Source organism: Oenanthe melanoleuca, chromosome 1, assembly GCF_029582105.1.
Source record: "Oenanthe melanoleuca isolate GR-GAL-2019-014 chromosome 1, OMel1.0, whole genome shotgun sequence".
NCBI classification, from domain to species: Eukaryota; Metazoa; Chordata; class Aves; order Passeriformes; family Muscicapidae; genus Oenanthe; species Oenanthe melanoleuca.
In genome coordinates this window covers 31,143,397-31,164,904 of record NC_079333.1, presented here as the reverse complement: position 1 = coordinate 31,164,904, position 21,508 = coordinate 31,143,397, and the positions used below count along the sequence as shown (strand labels likewise).

At 36.8% G+C, this 21,508-nt stretch overlaps 1 protein-coding gene across 1 annotated transcript in view; it reads left to right on the top strand.

The window, feature by feature from the left end:
* Positions 1-21,508, top strand: part of TENM4 (teneurin transmembrane protein 4) — a 1,506,484-nt gene that overhangs the window by 598,555 nt on the left and 886,421 nt on the right. The window contains exon 5 of the mRNA XM_056495278.1: positions 163-236. The gene's annotated coding sequence lies outside the window, so the exon portion shown is untranslated. The remainder of the gene's footprint in view (positions 1-162; positions 237-21,508) is intronic.

Genomic DNA, 21,508 nt, shown 5'->3' with positions numbered 1-21,508 from the left:
TGATCTCCTCATAGAAAGTATAATTAAACATTTTTTCCTCTGGCACTAAACAGAGCTTCATTATTACTTTCTAATTCTATAACTCTATGAGAGAGACAAACTTTCTGAAATTGAAAGTCTTTTTTCAATTTCATTTTTTCTTCCTCTTTATTTTTTTGGTAGGATGGACACATTTCTTGGTTTGGAAAATAAGATGTTCTCTACTTCTGGGATATTGGTGGAAATCTGTAATTAAGGTAAGAGAAATAACTTCAGAATTTTTGCGATTTCATAGTCTTGCAGTCTTTCATGGCTTGAGAAGTCATACCTGAAATTCTTTTTCTGTGTTTGTTTATCTATATTTCTTTTAGAAACTCAAGTTACTTTGTTGCATTTTTAATGGCATAAAGTCTAGGTTGTTACAGGAGCTTATTTAGTTAAACCAGTACCTGTGGGCTTTTTGGGTTTGTTGTTAAGAGATGTCATCACAGATTTAAATTTTACCAGCCTGAGGGGATAGATTGCCTTTCTAAAGAAAACAATTCTTTTTGTAAAGTAATTCACCCTGCAGGAATTTTAAGGCCTGGGGATCTAAATCTGGTTTTGGAACACTTTATAGTTAGCACAAAATTTGAAAAACAGTTTTATAAACTAAGATCCTTCACTCCCACTCAAAAAAAGTAAGATTTAAGTTATTTGCAAGTTTTGATTTCCCCACCCCTAAACAACTAATTTAAGAATTGATCTCCAGGTTGCATCAATTTCCACTGAAGTTCATTTTCCACTATAACTTGGATTTGAATAGGCAATATTGATGTATTGAGACTAAATTACACATTTCTTTCCAGAGACATGGATTAACAAACATAATGTTGTAGCATTTTAAAGGAGTGGAGTGCACAAAAGCCAACACAAGCAGATCTGGTTACCTCTTGCAAGGGCTTTTCCAAATCCTTTCTCTGTGCAGCAGTATGAATGAAATCAAATGATTAAATCAAAGATAAATGCAGGAATGATGGGAGGCCAGTTCTCAGAAACAGATGGATTTTCCAGCCTCTTATGCTCTGTGTGGTGGGATTACCACCAGCAGGTACAGCACAGAGTTTGTCTGCTCAGCTTTCTGCATAGCAAGAAATCTCATCACATCTATAGCTCCCAGTGCACTGCTTGAAGAAAAGGGATGTAGGAATGTTGTTTTCTTTAGACCACTACTTATCTACTAATCAGAAAAACAGTGATTTTTAAACAATTATATGACTGAAACACTTTCCTAAAGAAACTTTTTAATGATTGCACATACACAAAATAGTAAAAAATCAGTGGTATTTACTGAACTAAATGATATGGAGCTATGTAAGATGTGTCTAATTCTTGACAGACTGTTTCTGTCACATAATAGACTTGTCTGTTTTCAAGAAAATCTTATAGATTCAATCTTTTTGCAGTTGAATTAAATGTGAGATGTGTTTTGCTGGCTGCTGTTGTCTGGGATCAACTTTTCTGCATGGTGTTGGCACAGCTAACATTGTTATCTTAATGTCCACTCACAACTTCATTGAGGGTTTGGCTGCTGAACAAAGCAATGATGCTTTTGAGATAGTTTGGTTAAGAAGATTCTCATTGTTCAATTATAATCTATAAGGAAAATACCTAAGGTTACACGTGTGTAAATAAGTTTATACATGGGCAACACCATACACCCTCTATGCTGTCTATAGGTTTCAGTTGGTATTAAAATGATGGTTGAACCCAATCTTTACAGAAAGTTGCAGATAATCACTTTCTTTTTTTATTTAGTTGCAAATTAAATCCTTAGTGATGTAGCACCTAGAAATTCCCTAGTTGTGCCCTTTGATATTTCTATAAGAACAGCCAAAACCATTCAGCAAAGACTACATTTTATTGTAAAAATACTCAAAACATTCAGAAGTATTTTCAGAGTTCTGCAGTTTCTTTACCCACTGTCACCAAGAATGCATTTTGCTGATATATTATGTTCATGTATTTAATTCTGTTGGTCAAATTTCATTATGTCTTGAAGTGTAAGTTAACTTGATTGATTCAAATTGACTTATTATATCCAAGTTCCTATCCAAGCCTTGCAACAGTTGTTAGCAGATGCAGAGAATCTTTTGCCCTTGCTCTACTGCATAGCATATGTCTGCATTTCAGATGATGTTTCTCTAGTCCTATGTGAGAAAACAAACTATCATTTCTCACTGAACTAGATCCATGTCTCTGAATTATCAGTACTTAGCAGCCTTGTGATATCTGATAATTTACATGTAATGTGTGAAACTGGGTGTGTGAGTTTGATTGTGAATATATAAAAGAATCATTCTGACTGAATTTTAAGTCCTTTGTATAACCTTGACACCAGTTTACACCTATCAGCTTATAAGACTTCTATTACTAAAATTAAACATAAATTTATATCTACTGCTTCTATATCACTTTATTTCTTTTAAGTAGCATAAAAGTAACTTCTGACTGTTTCTGTTGGCAGAAGTTTGAGTTGCAAATTGCTATTAAGAAAAAGAGAGAAGGGCCATAGATTTTGCAAACTCACATGCAGCAGGTTCTACAGTGAAAAATTCTGAAAGGCACAAGGAAAGAGCAATATGTGATTTTAATTTTAGGATAAAAATTGAAACAATTGCATTTTTGCAAAAACAACCCAATCATTTTCAGCTGTGTGAGCTAGTGAAACATCAGGGATTTTTAAGATGCTGCTTTCAAAAAGAGGTTAGAAAGCAATCTCTTGTAAAATGCATTTAATCTCCTGAGTTTGAGTATAGTCCCTGTGTGCCCACCTGAAATAGCATTCAGCAGAATCCTGCAAACTTCAAACAATTATTTTCCTAAACCCAGACCTTAAGGTAGGCCTTCATTAAGAATAAAAAGCTGTTGAATATGGAGCAGAATCAGAACTATGAAACTAAATAAGACACGATTCCTAAAATAAAAGCCATTTCAGGCTTTAAATGAAACCTTATTTTATTCTGGTGGAGGCTATTCAGAGAATTTCTGGTGATTAAAAGGCATTCAGCCATGAATGGAAGGAATGTATTCAAGCCTCAATATATTTTATTGCCAGGCTTCTAAAAACCCTGAATCCCAACCAGAATGGTGAATGACAGCATTCTCTGTGCTTTGTTAGAGAGAGAGGCAAGGCAGAGCACCACAGCCTTTGTCATATGGATCCCACTCTGATGTCAGTGAATATAGTGTGCATGTACACATATAACCTGGTTTTTTTTAAGTTGAACCATCAAATGAAGCCCAGTTTTAGCATTAAATATCTAGTCTGTTTGAGACTGTTTGATGGAAAATATGCATAACTTTAGTGATGAAAATAAAGTCACAAGCTCCTGTCCATGAAAGGAACATGGATCTCTCTATTATCTCCCTTCTTGAGATAACAAAAACAAAAAAAAAAAAAACACCAAAAAAAAAAAAAAAAAAGTAACAACACTAAAAATGTGTTTTCTGACTGAACAGAAGCAAATAATTTTACATGTGACTATTGGAGAATCTCCAGGTATTTTACTGAAGATGTTGATGGTCTGCATCATTCAGGTACTGTCAGAGGAACAGAAATGTCCTCTTCTGGGAATGTGTTGTTGAAATATATCTGTCACTGGATGCCATCTGGTCCATTACAAAACAAACCATGCTGCATTTCAGGGGTTCCTATTCCTAGTTCCTCCTAAGAACAGAGTTGCTGACAGAATGGGACAATATGCAGGAGGGAAGGAAAGTATTGGAAGCAAAGATTATTCCAGGATACATTTCTTGCTTTGTAGTTCCCTGGGTTACATCACTCTGAAATATAGCCTGTCTGATATCTGGAATCCACTGGCAACAAAAACCATGTTCTCACAGTGTCTTCTGCCTTAGACAAAGTTCAATTTCTGTTGTAAAACAAGAGAAGAATTTGCTAGGTGATGTTGGGAATCTCCCATGAATGCACTCCCCATGTTAGGGCCAGCAACATTTGTGGTCCTTGTAACCTGTGAAATTAAGCAGCTGCTTTTTCAAAGATTTTCCAGTGGGGAATGGGCAGGGTATGGCATCATGGTCTTTCCAACCCTGGGCTACACCACTGACTGTGGATATTGGTAACATCTTAGTTAGTGGATGCTGATAGCATGGCTGAGTGCTGATGGAATTGTTTTCTGTGAGAAAGTACATTTTATCTGAAACCCAGAAACTTAGAAAAATAAACATTTATTTTAGTTTCCAATTACTGTAGGTATTAAAAGAGGGAACACGATTTTCTTGGAATTAAAATGTGTAGAGTAATGAACCAAACATAAATAAAATAAGTTGCTTTGGCAAAAGCAGAACTTTAACTGAAGTTGAAATGATCTTAATATTCTTTCTGTAATAATTTATTTCTGGTCAGAATTAGGAAAAAAAATATAACAAATCTCTTTGGGCAGAATTTGTTCTGTATTCAACTGTATTCCACAATAGATCTGAAAGTTCAGATTTTCTTTTCCTGTTTTGATCACAAGTCTCTTGCCAGTTAAAGAGGCATCAGGGCTCCCTAGAGGATGACCAGAGTTGGAGAAGAGTTTTCTGCATGACTGGAAGCCAGACCTCACCCAGTCATTGTGAGCAGGGAGCAGCCTGCTCTGGTGGAAGGGATCCCTGTCCATGGCATGGGGGATGCAGCCAGAGGGTCCTTTCAGCTCAAACCATTCTATGATTCTATGGTATTGTATAAGAAGAAACTTGGCTTCCTCAGGGTCTCTCTGAAGTGACCAGACTGAGAGTTTAGGCCTTCAGAGTGCTAAGATATCTGAAGAACAATGTTGTTTATGAGCAGTATGATAAACCAGAGATCATCACAGCAACCAACACATCACAGTTAGGGCTGACTGGTTTGTTTATCAGCCTCACCATAATAGGTCTGTCATTATTTCTTTCACTACCAAACATCCATATTATGATTTTCTGACAGTATCTAGAACTGGACTTTGTGTTCCAGTTAATAATTTCTAGCTTTCTGCATTCATTAGACAGCAGTGGCATAATAAGTAATGTGTATGTATATATATATACATACATATATAAAAACCTGCTGAGTTATGGTAATTGATATTTTGTAGTAGATACAACTCTGCTAATATATCAAACCACAGCATATGAACAATGTCATTGTCTCCCCTGGGTTTTACATGAAATTTTGTATAGATGAGACATATGATTTTATTATACCATGATGTACTGTACTCTCATTTCTTCTACTGTTGCATATGCAACTCAAAACCCTTCTTAATATACTTTCCAAGGGAACTTTTCCTTTGTTTTCTATTCACAGCCTTTGTTCATACCATCTTTATTTCTAATGACAGCTTTACACATAATTTATACACTTAAGTAGATGTGGAGAATTACAGTATCAGATCAATATCTGGAACTAAATTCATTATTTGTATGCCCCCCGAAAATAAATTTAAAATGGAGAAATATCTGAAGAAAACAGATCTTTTGCCACATTTCTACTTTTTCAAGTCTATAAAGTTCATGAAATAAGGTATTTTGAGACAAATTCTGAGGTGTAGATGTAAAATCAGTTATTTCATGTGCTTATATATCATATTTTCCTGACAAGAAACTGGGTATTTTTGTGATGAGGTTTCATTATGTCGTTGTTGAGCAAATAATATCAATTCTTGTGCCTGCATTCCAGCAGCATACTGGTGCACCAGATATTTAATAGGTAGTGCTACTACTGCTTGGCAAATGAAGCTCTGTCTGATAGAATTTCAATTTTGGTAAAAAGTTATCAAAGAGTAGTAAATCTTCTGCTATGAAAGTGAAAATATTTAAAGGTGGCTAATATTATTACTGCTGTATAGAAAATCCAGTTTCTAAACTCTTTATTTTCTTGTGTCTATGGGATGTGACAGGAGAAGGTGATGACTGCTGTTAAAGGGAGACATCAGCTACAGTGCTGTTCATAAATGTAGTTTGTTCAGTAATAATGTCTTATCTCTCTGCTTTCTCCCTTCTTCAAAGGGCAGCTTCTTCAGGACTTTCTGATTTTCAAATTTCTTTATTCTTTAAAGTATTGACATGATGTCAAAGAGGGCCTGTATCACCACTCTGACAGACAGAGTATTTCAGGGGGGCTTGCTTACTCAAAAGCAAGGAATGCCAAAGGGATCTTCAAGATAGCTAAAAGTACAAGCTCAGCCTGATTGTGGGCTTAAACATTTTAAATAATGCTGTTTTGAAACTTATTCCTATGAAAATTTTAGCTGTAAACCCGGGCTACAATAATTAAAAATGCATGAGAACCTCCAGTTAGCTTTCTCCCTCAGTTTATTTCTTTGCTTTGCTGTTTGTTGGAGTATTTATGTTAGAACTTCATTATGTCATTACTTTGCCAAAGCTGCTGGTTCAAACTGCATTATGAGTTTGTTCTACTGTGTATCCATGCCTGATGTGCTGATGTACATTGGCCCACACCAGATGCTCATTGTTGTTGGAGATGTACTTAGCTCTCAAACAAAAATGCCACAATTTGCAAACCTGAGCATCTATTCAATAACCATAATAAATGATTTACACAGATGACATAATCCATTTGAGTAAGCTATTGCTTAATTTCATAGGATTTTTTATTTGTCTAGTAAAACTAGTTTTCAAAAATTTTTACTATATTATTTCATTTTTGAATTTCCTACACAAATACCTGCTTAAAGGTAAAGTTTACCTTTAATTTTGGCTTCTTCATTTTTTTTTGGAAGGAAGTGTTAAAAAAATTGTTTTGTTAATTATAATGAACTAAGATTATACATCACATTCACACTTTCTTTATTTCCCAAAATGTGTCAATATATAATATTGCAATCTATTTTCTCTATATGACATGTACAACAGCAATACTTGACAGGGAAGAATTTGCACACTCAAATAACTTTCTGTCAATGACTTGCAGCAGCACCAGGAGAGTGATTCCCAGGATGTAGTTTGGGCACAGGGGGCTGTCTGGTTATGTTGGCAGGGCAGAGGGCTGTTCATGCTAGCTGGGCTCTGCTGAGGCTGGTGCTGGACACACTCAGGTCACATTCAGCAGGATGTTCATGGTCTGGGGCTCATTCTTGCTGACTGCTGCAGTGGCACTTAGCACAGACATTTGGGGCTGACCAGCACATGCCCTCTGAGGTTTGTGTTGCAATTTCTATAATTATCCTGTGCACTAAGGCAAAGGCACAATGTCTGAACACCCTGCTTTGAATTGCTTTGTCAGCTGTTTGGGAAGGACAACCATTTTAGGACCTGCCACAGCCATGGCAAAATCTTCCCTGCTATGATCAGAACAAGCTTTATGGCTCCACAGAAACAAGAAAAAATATTGAGCCCAAAACATTGAATGAACAACTAGTTGCATGCATAAAACATGAACTTACAACAAAACTTCTCCTTAGTTCTTCCAACATTTTACAAAGCTTCTAAAGCCACCTTGCAGGTTTTGTTATTTGCTCAAGGGACAGCATGCTCTGAAGAGTTCTTTTCTCTTTTTCCTTTCCTGTGTGACAACTATTACATCTATCTAGAAAAATTGCTTAGAAGAGGTTGTTTCCTCTGATGCAGCTCCTCTCCTGATGCAGCTGTCCATCATTCCCTGTGACTGGGTAATGGGAGGTCACCTGAGACTGGATGACTCTGTCACTTCCACTACTTCTCTAAAATTACTTGAGCATTATTCCTATTGTGTATTTATTACATTTCATTAGAATATTTTTGCCTTAAGGTTTCAGTCTTCCCTCTTTTGCTTACAGCTTTATCAGCCCAAGTGATATGCATTTTTTATGAGCTCTGTGTTATGAGAAATAATGCATAATGTATAATATAAAACCTTCTAGGATCTGTGTTTAACTCCCTACAAGTTTTGTATGCTGTCTATATATAACAAAATGTTATTAAACATTCTTCAGTGAAGGAAATGGAAAAAAAAAATACACTTCCTATTTGACAATTTGAAGGAATTTTGCCACCAAAAAAATTTAATATGATCTCACAATTTGTGAAATTAATCCATTCATAAGTAACTGTGCCTATTCACTTTAGTGACCTACTGCAAAGCAAGACCACTCTGCAATTATGTTGCAATTACATCTTAATTACATAGATATAACAACATCTGAATTTTACTTATACTGTCTTTTTTTTTCAAATTATAGTAATTAACCTTACAAGTTCTAGGTTTTACCTTGCATAACAATAACACACATGACCTTGTTAAGTTCAATTTTTCTGCTTTTTGCTTCTTAAAAAAAATTTTACATAAAATGCTGACATAGGATCATTCACTAGCCAATTTAAATTGAGAGTTCTTTCAAGACAGTTCGTAAACAATGCCTGACTGGAAAAAATATATAATAGATGTTGATTTATTTCTAATTTAAGTTTGGCCATAAAATATTAAGACTTCAGATCTTGTGTTAAGAAGATTTCCATTGCAGACTTTTTCTCTTTCTTGGATTAAAAACTAAGGTTTACCTTCATCTTTCCTAACTCTAGATATCTAAGATGGATAAATTCTATTTCCTTTTTCATTTTCTGTAGAGGGAACAACTTGAGTAGCTTGAAGTGCACCATTCAGAGGTGGTCTTTCAGTGTCCACTGACTTCCTAAGTTGGTGAATGACAAAGTTTTTCCATCTGCATCTGCTTCTGTATGGTTCTCCTTGATAGCTGTCAGCACCCATGAGCCAAATAGTCTAACAAAAGTGCACAAGAAATATAAATGTGCAAGGATGGTGAAGTAGCACTGACTCTTCAAAGTCCCAGTGCATGCTGTCTATGTCTTAGAATTTAAAACTGATAATGACATAGATATTTATTACTTTATTATTAATATGAAACATAGCTATTCAAAAGGATGAGATTAAAATGGTTTTGAAAACATTCTTTGTTTTCAGATCTGTAGGCACAAGGAAAAGGGAAGTCTAATGTCCTGTTATCAGAAAGATTCATGCTTATGTTTCTTGTAGTTATTCCACAAAATCACTAAATTCTAGAAAACATAAAACAACTAAGAAGTGTTTCCAGCCAAACTCAGAGATTAAAGGTGCATCAAATGAAACACAGGCACAGGAGAGGAGTTGAAAGTGAAGTAATCCAGATTAATGTGCTGAGCAGCATTCTCAGAATGTCTCACCTAAATGTTACCTTCATTATTATCACAACCAGACTCCCAGCAGATATTTTTAAGTCACGTTTTGTGCTTTGTTGTCATGGATTTTCTTTTCTAAAAGCAGCTTAAGGTCCCTCTGCTAAGAACACCCTAAACTGGACTCCAGCAGAACTACACTATATCTCTAAAGGAAGGCAGTGGATGGGGTGTCAGATGTAAGAGGTTTTAAACCTGCATGTTGCCAGGAGCATCTGAAAGTCTAATCATGACGTGTACATCCTTTCATTTCATGAGTCTATTTGTTCACACCTAATCAATGATGTAATTTTAAATAATCAGATTAGGACATTTTGCCTCAGGAACAGACAGCAATTCAAAGAATTGCAGATACAGTAATACCAGCAACAAGGATCAGTGATTTCCTATTCCTCATTATGACAAAATTCAATTTGAAATTACCATATTTTGTCATAAAAGAAGGAAATTAAAAAATCCTGATATGTGAGTTTCACATCCATACATCTACTGTGTTACCAAGAAAGCAAACAAAACAAAAGAAAAACAACAACAGCAAAACTAAGCCAAAAAAACCCAGTAATTTTATGAAGATGCAGAAGAGAACTGCATTGTGTATTTTTGTTATAGGAGCACATTAGTTACATATTTTAGATATCTGTATACGCTCCTGTTTTCTCAATGCCCATCACATTGTTAGCTAAGCATGAAATAATGTCATAACAGAAACAAATGTTTGTTCTTAAACCTTTATTCACCCATATCAATATATCTGAGTTTTCCTGTGGAGAAAAGTACACTGAAGAATAAATGGCTTCATGCATTAATTTTTTTCTTTCTCCTTGAATTTCAATTTAATAGATATATCTTTTTCTTCTGGGGTAAGCACATGGGATCTGACTAAAAATATTTTTATTTCACTGTTCACTGGAAATGCCAGTGATTATTCCTGCATGCATTACAAACATTTGGAATTATTATGTTTATTGCATGTAACTAAACTGGTGGTATAGCCTTTTAAATACATCAAAACTATGTTTATGTTAAGAAGGAAAAGGGGCTGCCTAACTGACAAAAATATCTTGGTATAAATTGTTTATTAATAAATTTAAGCTGGTAATTAAAAGGTGATGTTTAACCTTTAGAAGGGTGAGGTTCCAAAGCTGTAGTGTCATCACTGGGTGAAATTAAATCAAGTTCAATTTATTTCTGAAAAACATCAGAAACAGGTTGTGCTTTTGATGGTGGGAGGATGAAGTCAGTGAGCCAGGAGCTGTCCTCTCCCTTTGGGGTCTCAGCAAGGTCAAAAGGGACACACTTTTGCACTAGAAGCAAGAAGCTATAATTCAGGAAAATAGCCAATGGTTTACCTCTGACTACAAAAAATGTTGTAGTAAAGATGGTTCATGAGAAGTATGCTGGATACATCTAAATCTGCCAACTGAAGTAAATATATTGGTGCAAGGGGAGAAAATGCTGATGGAGGAACAACAACCTGATTAGCTCAACCACACCAGGAAAGGAGCAATTCAGGGAGGGAGTTTTTTGTTTCAGCTTTATAATTTTCTCTTCTTCAGGGTAAATTCCCTTAAGTTTCTTGTTTTGTTAGCATTTCATATCTAACTTGCCTCTTCAATATAAAATACAAAGCCACCAACATTCTTCTCCTGTGTTCTTGTGCACAGTGGTTTTAGAAACAGGTGCAGTCCTGAAGAAAAAGGACAAACTTGCATTAAGCTTTGGCAAAGTCACCCTCCCTGTGGTTACTGCTCTTGCAGCATAAGATGAAGAGTGCACTGACACATATTTTCATTTATTCAGGGCTATTTTTAGTGAACTTGCTGCAATCTGAAGTCAAACAATACAAATTTTTGTATCTACACATTCACAGGTTTCCTATATGCTTAAATGTTTGAAAGGTGTAATTAGGGAATATCACTAAGTTTGCAGTTCAGATATCCTTGTCTTCTGATCCAGCATAACAGGAAGGAGTGAGTGTAAAAATGGTCATTTTGTAATATCTGTCACTGCCATAGCCAAATGTATCAGATCACAGTAAATTTGCCCATCAGTGTGCACATAGTAAATTACTTCCCTTCACAGACCATTGTGCATTTCCTGTAAGTATCCCTGGAAAACATTTCCTAGCTATAGGTTTTGAATTAATCAATCAACTTTTGTTTTTATGGCACCATTCTGGAAAATCCACTCACAGCACTTTCAGTAATAGAGATAAGAAAAACAAATCCATACTCCCCATTTAAGTCCAAAGCATCTATCTTCTGACTATGTTCACTTAAGGCATTTCAACTTTATAATACCTACAGCTTTATACTTTTAGGAACTCTTTAAAGACACAGAAGACAATAAAAGTATCTGAGTCACAAAAAAGAATGTTGAGTCAACCAGAGCTTTGATTTGACTCTACAAATTATGTCTTAATTCAATAATTTGGGAAAATTAGGAAAGGGCAGCTGTGGGATTATTCAGTTACCCATAGATATTGACAATGTGGGTGACAGCAGCTGAGCTAGGATCCTTTCAAAATTATGAGCAATAAAAAGGTCTCTTATGGCTCCAATCAACTCAACTGTTCAGGACCTGACGACTCTTGGCCTTCAAATGTCTGTTTCTCTCTTTCAACCATCAAGGGTGTTGAGCATGATTAGCTCTGGTGCAGACATCTACAGAAACCTCACCTACTATGTTTACTACATGGGTTTTGGCATGAACTGTAGCCTGACATCATAGTGAAGCTTCAGTTTAGCAGTGAAAGAGGACAGAAATCTAATAAAAAACCCAGAAAATCCCACATCAGACTTGTGTAACAAGATATTATTGGCATGACCTCATGTATTTAATAGTAGTGTGCAATGATATTAAGAGTTTTGGAAGAAAATAATGCCATGAAATGCTGAACCAAAAAATGTATCCACCAACTTAGATAAGATTTTGTCATTTTTCAGAAGAACTAAAATTCAATACAATTATTATTTCCAAATATAAATAAGCTGGAAATGTACATGAAGTCCGTGGAGGTGCCTAAATGCATTCAAAAGCTAGTTTCTCAGTAAAATAAGGCAATACATGGATGGAATGTAAATTAAATGCCAGGTTTTATCAGATGGTTCATTGACCCCTATTCCCACAAGTCATCCAGAGAAAATTATTAAGACCTGGAGAACAGAGGTAGAGCCAACTCAGACATACAAGTGGGCAGCTACAGAAATATGCAGAAGGGTAAAATGAAGGAATTTTTCATGTGTGCAATACTCAAAGAAAGCAACATTTTGGGATCCAACTTGGAGTTCAAATCCCTGGAGAACTGGAGAGGAAGACCTCTGAACTGTAAAGTGAATTTTCTGCTTCTGTTCATCTCACTGCCTCCCTGGCTGTTTTGCAAAACTTGTTCCTGTCCTGAGTTGTGTCTAATTTGTTCTCCAAGCACCATACCCCTCGTTATTTTGTGTTCACTGTATTTTATTTTGCTAGCTTCCCTTGTGCCAATTCATTTGGGGAGGGGGGCAATGACCCATCAGCCTTTCCTCTGTGTGTGTGCACATTTACAGAGGAGAGTTCAGTAGCTTCATACACGTGAAACATATGTTTTAGCAGGTAAAATTATGTACTACACAACAAGTATCTCTACTCTGAATGTAATTTAAAAGTGTTTTTTATTAGTGAAAAATAAGATAATTACAAGGTCACTTATCTCTTGCTGTCAGGATGCACTTACATCTTTATTTACACATTTGCTGACGAGCTCTTTCTTCCCTGGCAGGCTCAAAACTTACTCCTTTCATCTGTTTTCAAGGTAAATGCAAGTCCTAAACACAAACAAAGGTCTGTTGAAACAGCTGTTCTCTCAGACCATGCTCTCCTGACCTGAATTTGCCCATTCAGTAACAATGAGCTTCCAGTCATGTAACTGTACCTAAAAAATTCATCACCTAGTGTTATCAGTTAAGCTACCTATGGTCTTTTAACAATACAGGGATTTTCCAGCTGTGAAAGCTGCTGTCCTTTCTTTGTGACAAGTAGCACACACCGAAGGTGGATGTGTCTCTGTAATTTCTTCTTCCCTGGGCTGGCTCTAGGGCATCAATGATAGAGCAATTAGAGGCTGTTAATCCTCTATGCTGAGCAGTCCTTCCCAAAACCCCAAAAACCAAAGTCCAGCCAGTCATACCCAAAGAGAAGAAGGCAAGTTCCTCCCTGCCCCTCATGGAGTCTGGGAACCTTAGTTGCAAAATCCTACCTTTTCACTTCCTCCAGCATTCCACAGTATGTTGGTTTCTCTCATCATTTCCCTGTGAGTATTCCTTTAATTGGAGCAACGAGTAAGGATAATGGCAGGTTGGTGACAGAGGCAGCAAAGAAGATTATAATGTGAGCAAAATTCATTCTAGTTCCATCAGAAAGCCAGCAAACTCTTTGTGTGGCTGCCATAAGAACTACATTGAAGACTCCTAGAAAGGCTAAAGAAATGGCTTGACTCAGGAAAATAAAATAAGGCCTTCAGAGCCCAATAAACTGTAAAATTTGCTTTCAGTCACTTATATGCATTTTCAGAAACCCCAATGTGTTTCCACTTATTATGTGGGAAAAAAAGGATTTCAAAGATGCCAGTATTTTAGTATGTGTGCAGAAACCACCAAATACCTGCAGAGATTTAAGCCCCTGTAGTTACCCTGTCACAATGAAGAAATAACCCATTTACTTTTGACCAGAGCTCACCAAATGCTGCTCTATGCATCCCATTTTCAGCTGGACAGAGAAGAAGAAATATACTGGAAGATCACTCACCAATTACTATCATGGGTGAGACAGACTGGACCTTGGAAAATTTATGTATTGCAAATTGAATCAGGGAAGGCAAGAAAAACAACCAAAACTGAAAACAGTTCCCCCCCACCTGTCCCTTCTTCCTCCCACCATTAACAATTTTCTCTCTGTCCTCCCCCAGCAATGCAGGAGGATGGGGAGGGGGAGCTGTGGTCAGTTCATCACACACTGTCTCTGATAGTTCTTCCTCATCAGGGGGTATCTTCTCACATTATTCCCCTGCTCCAGAGTGAGGTCCTGCTCACACAGGATGATTCTCTACAGTCTTCTCCATCATGGGATTCTTCCCATGGGCTACAGTTCCTCATTAACTGCTCCAACATGGAGCTCCCCTTGTGGGGAGCAGTACTTCAGGAACAAAAGGCTCTAGGATGGGTCTCCTTCAGGGTCACAGGTCCTGCCATCAAACCTTAGCATCTCTCCAGTGAAGAGAAGCCAGGAGGGCATCAGGAGCCTGCTCCAGTGCTGTGTTCCCACAGGGTCCAGCCTCCCTCAGGCTCCCCCTGCTCTGGCATGGGGTCCTCCAGGGGCTGCAGGTGGATCTCTGCTTTACTGTGGCTCTCCATGGGCTGCAAGTCTCACCATGGTGTGCTCTACAGGCTGAAGAGCAATCTCTGCTCCAATGCCTGGAGAATTTCCTCCTCCTCCTTCTGCACTGACCTTCAGGTCTGCAGAACCGTTTCTCTCACATATTCCCATTCCTCTCTGGCTGAGTTTTTGTCCAATTTCTTATCCACTTTTCTTCCTCTTCTTAAATATATTATCCCACAGGTGCTACCATCATTGCTATGGGCTCAGCCTTGGCTAGAAGTGGGTCCACCTTTGGTTCTGGATGTCATTTTCTCTGTTTCACATGGGGAAGCTTCTAACAACTTCTCACAGAAGTGAACACCTGTAACTCCCCAGCCAGCAAAACCTTGCCACACAAACCAGACAGAGTAATATAAAAGGTATGACAGCATTATTGTGTAGCAAAATAACTTGTCATTTCAAGTGCATTCTATTGACAGAAGAGAATTTTGGGTTAATTACCTGATTTCTCAAAGCTCTTAGCTATCCACTTTCCAGCCAGTAAGTATTGAACATTTGGTGATCTCTGATTTCTTATGGACTTCTTCTGCCATGCTGTTTGCTGGCCACTTACTGATGATTGTCCTGGGAATGCCCTGACTTTCAGAACAGCAGTGTGTCTTCTACTGCTCAAGGTTTTCAATAAATTTAACAGATCTAGCAAGATAAACTTTGTTTATCAGAAAAACCTTGTTTATCAGGCACAGGGAAAAAGAGGACATCATCAAATTTTCAGTGGGGCATTTAATAGTTGGCTTGCCTTGAAATGAGCTTCCATTTCATACCTCTAGCCTTCACCTCATAGAAAACTCATCAGTGAAATGCTCCATAGTACCTCAGTAGTACTTTGGTGTTTGAGCAGTCTTTATTCTTACAGAGATAACAAAAGCCTTGTTCAGGGACTGCTCATCAATGAAACATCAGTTCTTTGACAACTGTTCTACATATATTGTAAATAAATCTCAATGTCTTAGAATTATAGAGTCACAAAACAAAGTTGAAAAAGACCTCTAAGATAGAGTTCAACCATTAACCCAGCACTGTCAAATCCACGACTAAGCCACATCTCCTAAGCATCATACAGGTTTTCTGACATATCCAGGGGCAGTGGCTGCACCACTTCTCTGGGCAGCATGTTACAGTGCTTGACCATCCTTTCAGAAGAGATTTTTTTTCCTAACATCCAATTTAAACTTCCCCTGGTGAAACTTGAGAGCATTTCCTGTTGACCTATCACTCATTATATGTGAGAAGACACTGACCCACACCTGGCTACAACCTTCCTCCAGGTAGTTGTACAGAGCAATAATGTAAATCCTGAGACAGCTTTTCTCCAAAATATACAACCCCTGTTCCCTAGAGTAATCCTTACAAGTGCAGGGAATAGTCTTATCTATAAAATATGTGTGTGCACATACATGATGCTGAAAACATGTTCATCTTCAGGTAAGAGAAAGGACCATGGGAATTATCTCAATTTCCTTTGTTAACCCAGTCCTGGTCTTCTCCAGGAGAAACTGCTCAGCCCTGATGCTCTAACCTTGGTGTAGCTTTATCCTACATGAGGACCCTGTGCCCAAAATTGTACACACCTTTTCCTGCTCCTTCCCATGGGATGCTTTGCTGCCAACAAGGAATGCTATAGTTTCTGGTAATTGAAATCAAGCCCAAAAATTTTAACTATTTAAGCCAATTGTTGCTTAGCTTTTTCGAAGTGTTTAGTATAACATATAAACAATGATCAGAGACTCATTAATAAATAAAAAGGAATAAATAAGAAAGAGGACACTATGGAGGACAGAGAGTAAATAAACAGAAGGATAAGAAGCTTTATACTCTCCTCAGTCTATTGGGATTCATCAGTAGCTCCTGCAGGGTTGATGTAGTTATCTTCAGTCCTTTCCTATTTATCTGGTTATTTGTAATTCCACCAGAAAAACCCCAGAAGTTCCATTTCCAGATTGTACGTGCTGACTTTTGAGGAGGGAGTTTAAAATTCATTACATAAAAACAAATCAAGCTGGCAGAATGCTCAAATATACTGTGCTGCCCAGATTTATAATTGAAAAACCCTCTGCTGCATGAAATGAGTGAAATAGAGCAGCTGAACCAGCAGACAAGCAGGAAACCAGAATTAAACAAATTTGTGTCAATAAATCCCACTTATTTATCAGATACCAGGAATTAATTTTTTCTGTATTTGGCCTCTCTGCCAGATAATGTGAGCAAATATTGGTTGGGATTGGAGGGCAGAGGGCATCCAGGTGGTTTTTTTTAATTATTTATTATTTTTTTTTTCAGATAGAATAGGGCAAAAGCCTGTGTGAAGTTTTGGGAAGAAAAGAAAGACTGAAAGGATGTGTCTGATCATGATTCATAATGCCATGGGCTCAGTTCTCCTTTGGGATGCTCTAAATACTCTGTTTGGGAGCCTGGTTTGCTTTTCAGATATGGACCACCTGATGAAAAGTAGATGTCTGGCTTTGCCTAAACATCACTGTAAACATTGCCAGAGGGTTTTTTTGGGAAAGTATTTACCTGGACATGGAGCACTAGTAATATATCCAATTGTGGCACAGTTTAGCAAAAGTTATAAGTACTAGCTTAGTTTTAATCACATAATTAAAGGCACAGTTTTTTTTCTGTGGAGCAGTTGTGGATTACATATTTAGTATTGTTCTCTCATTAATAAGACCTCTGAAACTCTTGGACTGAGATCTTCCTAAAGTCCCAAAAAAAACCCATCAATAATAAATATGAGGTAAACAGTTGAGCGGTTTGATCCAAACTGGGTGATTATCCTTGATATCTCTGTATGTCATGGTGACAATTTTAGGAAGAGGACTTGAAGCCAGCCTGAAATTGTTAGCCATTTCTCACTGAATTTAGTATTCAATGACTTCTCACAAGCTGAAAGCCAAGCCATGCCAAGACACTATAAACAAGAAGACAATTGCTACAGGTAAGTCTGGCAGTCCATGGAGACTCTTCCAGCCCTTCTACCCTGTTAGTAACATGATTGAACTAATATTTCCTTGGGACCAACCATTAAAATAAATAAAGGATTTTAAAGACTTTAAACTGTGGTTTACAGTTTATTTTGTCCAGACACTTTCCCTGGGATCTTACTAATTTGTAATTTTTGCTCACAATGTCCACCAATTTTTATAACAGTGAGAGTTGAACAAATATCATAAGCTTGGCAACATATTACTAGAGTAGGACAACTCTGAGAGGTGGTTAAAAATATGAAAGAAATCTAATTATAGCCTGTTTCTGAGCCCTTTGGTTCAGTGTAGTAAAAGATGTTGTGAGAACAACCCATGAACGTTATGTCTGTCTACTGAAAGATGCTATTTCAGAAGAAAATTGGACATTAAAAATGTTTATAAGCCTTCAAGTTGAAAATAGTTTTATTTGTCTTTTTGGAATTGATGATACACCAAGTTCTGTGCACTGGAGAATTTTATTTGCTGGTGTTTAGACATCAGAGGTAGCTTTGACATAAATATTTAAATGCCAGAGATAACCACACATAATTCTTTTTTCATTTACCCTGGTCATCTTGCCAGGCAGATGACAAGAGTGAGTACCAGTGCTTCTGTTACCAAGTTGCAATCATTTAATACTGACCATTTTAGAAACAGAAACTCCAAATACCAGTCACGAGGAGAGTCAATATTTTATTCCTCTTGTGAAATAGCAACCTAAGAGGTATGGAAAAACCTCAAGGTCAACTTGGATAAACATCCAAAAGCTCAAAGGCTTATCCAGACCTAAAGAGTCTGCAAAACAAAGCAGAAGCTTTGTGATTTCTGGTGGATGCTCTCCTTAGAAACTTGAAAATTAAAGTTAAATGGATCTTTTAAAATAATTTGGAACCTTCATGTATGTTTGTTCTGAAATTAGGGTTTCCAAGGAGAAAGTTTTCATGCCCATAAATCTTTGTAACAATCCAAATTTGAAAGCTTATCCAAAGATAAAATTTATCTTCTGCTTCCTAGCTGAGTTTCTCAAAGTATACATGTTCAGTGACACTAATCTCAGAAAAGTCTCGAAGCTTTCCACTATTAAAGGGTTAAATTTTGAGACAGAAATGGATGTTGAGGGTGAAAGAAGGAGGGATAAATGTTGGAATTTGTTTAAATCTGGTATTATTTTCCTGCTTCTAAAAGGCTTGTTTAATAACCCAGGAAAATGCAATTTTTCCTCTCTAGATTCAGTCTCACTTAACAAATCTTAGCAGAGGATGGGACCTGAGGAAGTTCCACATTATCATTAACTGTGACTCCCTGGTGCCTTTCTCTTGCTCATCTCTCTACCCAAGTTTTATAAATTATCTGTTTGGGAAATTACTTAATTGCTCACCTCCCAAGAGTTCTTTGAAAACTATTTAATTAGTCTGGAAGGTGTTCTTGAAACTATTAATTTATTTCATTTTATTTATATTATGTCTGATTAATAAGTGCTAGAAGTGCAGACTGTGTTCAAAGTCATTGGAATCATGTTGGGATTTTCTTCTTTCTTACTTTTTTTGTTTTATTTCCATCAGGCTGGCCAAAAAGGGAGACCAGTGACTAAGGAGCTCAGACTTTGGAGGTAGAACCTGTTAATACTTGTCAGTGCCTGCTTCAAGTCCCTAGTCAACCATTTCCATGATTAAATGACAGAACAGATCTATTTCCCAGTTCCAGAGCTAGATGATGATGATGGTAATTTCATTATATTTTCTCCATTGCTTTCAACTTATCCTTTTAATTAAAATGCAAAAGAATGACAGATTCCCCCCTGCTCACTCTGACTTTAGTGAAAGTTCCACATCCCAGGTGGGACTTGAACTCACATTATCACAGAGCAAAAGTTCAAAGCACTAAAAGAGGAGCCATTAAGGTGTCAAGCAAGTAAGCTAGCACTTACCAGGATCAATTTTCCACTTAGGCAGCCCTTGCCCAATTGTGCTAACTCTCACTGAATCTATACCCACTAATGGATCAAAGCTGAGAGGCTAGGAATTCTTAAATCATTAATTCCCAAAGCTCATTAAAACAATATTACAATTGCACCCACTAGCATTGCCATGACAGGTAGGTCTTTACAGGTTTGCTTAATACAAAATGTGGGTTTGGGCTTTGTGTTTTCTTGTTTTCATGGGGGAAAGACTTTTGACCCAGGATGAAAGCTTACCAATCTTAATACTTCAAGCTGACTTGCAGATTGGGTGATCATTATTTATTCAGTAAATTTGCATGAGTGTTCAATGAAATGCTAAGGTACTACAGCAGTAATAAAAGCAAAGACAAGAAAGTGTGATATTCAGTGGCTAAAAGACTTTTTCACATTGTGATATTTTCCATTAAAGTATCAATGTAACTTCTGGATGAAGACAATCACAACTCAGTCATGAATTTGTCCTTCTACTCCCACCCAGACAAGCAAAATCTTCAGAATGCAGGAACATCTTATAGCTTTCCACTTTTAGAAATAATATTAACATTATAAATTTTAAGGAAAACTCTTGGTGAATGGCATGAGGACAATGAAAACAATAACATGGAATTTATCAGTAGAAGACCCCTCTCAATTGTTCTTCTCTCTTCTTTTCATTGCTCAGTTTTAAGAGACAGACCTAATAAAACCACTGTAATCTCCTAAGCCTTAAAATTTGTTAATTGATGCAATTAAGTTGGAACAAAATAAACAATTCAGTGGAGGTACAACAGCAGCATCAGCAGATTTCTAGATAAGGACTGTAAATCTCCTGGCTTTACCTATCCTCTTGAAGCATCTACCACTGACTGAAGTGACAGACTCCCACAGTGCTGCAGGGTTGAGAGGATATTACAACAGAATCTCTCAGATTTTGATGTTTTCTAGCAGCTAAATTGACCCCAAAGGGTCATGTAGAAATGAAGGTGTGTAAACTATACAACCTATATATATAGAATCCATGCTGCACAATAAATAAAGGTAATTTTGCTATTGATCTGGTGTTATTTAAAGATTTGATTGAAAAAAACCCTGGACAAACAACCCTTTTTTTGAAAGATTTTTTTAACTTTGAGATAGAAGGCCCTGTAGTGTGGAAAATCAGTGATTCCAAGAAGAAATCTATACATTAAAGACATTTAGTTTTGTAATAGTTGCATACTTCTAGACCATTAAATGCACAAAATCTCAAATTGCAAAATAGCTGCCCTTCAAAAACTGGGTGCTGAACTAACTTCTGCAGCAAAGCTTCTCTTTGTATATTAAAATACTAGATGCACATTGTTACACATTATAAAATGAATTGCCTTGCCATGAAAAATAGAAAAATCTTGAAAAGAAATTGTAAGAAGCTCTCTGAGCAGAACTACATTACTGAAAATGTCTTTGGAAATAATATGTTAGAGCAAATGTTAGGAAGCCATAGTGATGTTACTCAGTCCTGCATGGATGTGCAGGGGAGACTGTATGATTTAATTATTCACACAATAGTTTAAAACACCCTGATAGGTATGAACTTGATGTTCTGTAAACAACTGGCAAGATAATAGGAGCAGGGTTTGGATCTGCATGCATTAGGATTGAATCTCTCTCTATGCAATAATTCATAACATTCAGAGGTTAACTAAAGACAACCTAACATCTTTCTGTTGTCAAGGTTGAGTTGATTTCTCATTATAAGCCATATTCTAACAATCTCACAAATATAATCAGTTGCAGGGAAGCTGGTAGCAATCAGTACATTTAGGCTGCTTCATGCATTTCATTACAAGGTATTACAGTGGCTGTTTTTTCCTCTGAGGAGCAGTAAGGCCATTATCAATTAACTGTCACATTGGCATTTTTTACATGATCACAGGGGATGCATGTGTCATTTAGTGCTTTGAGAAAAGAATTTGGTTTGCAAGGGAAACCTTTAAGAGTTGCTCAGTTTTTCAGACTCTCTAACATTTTTGTT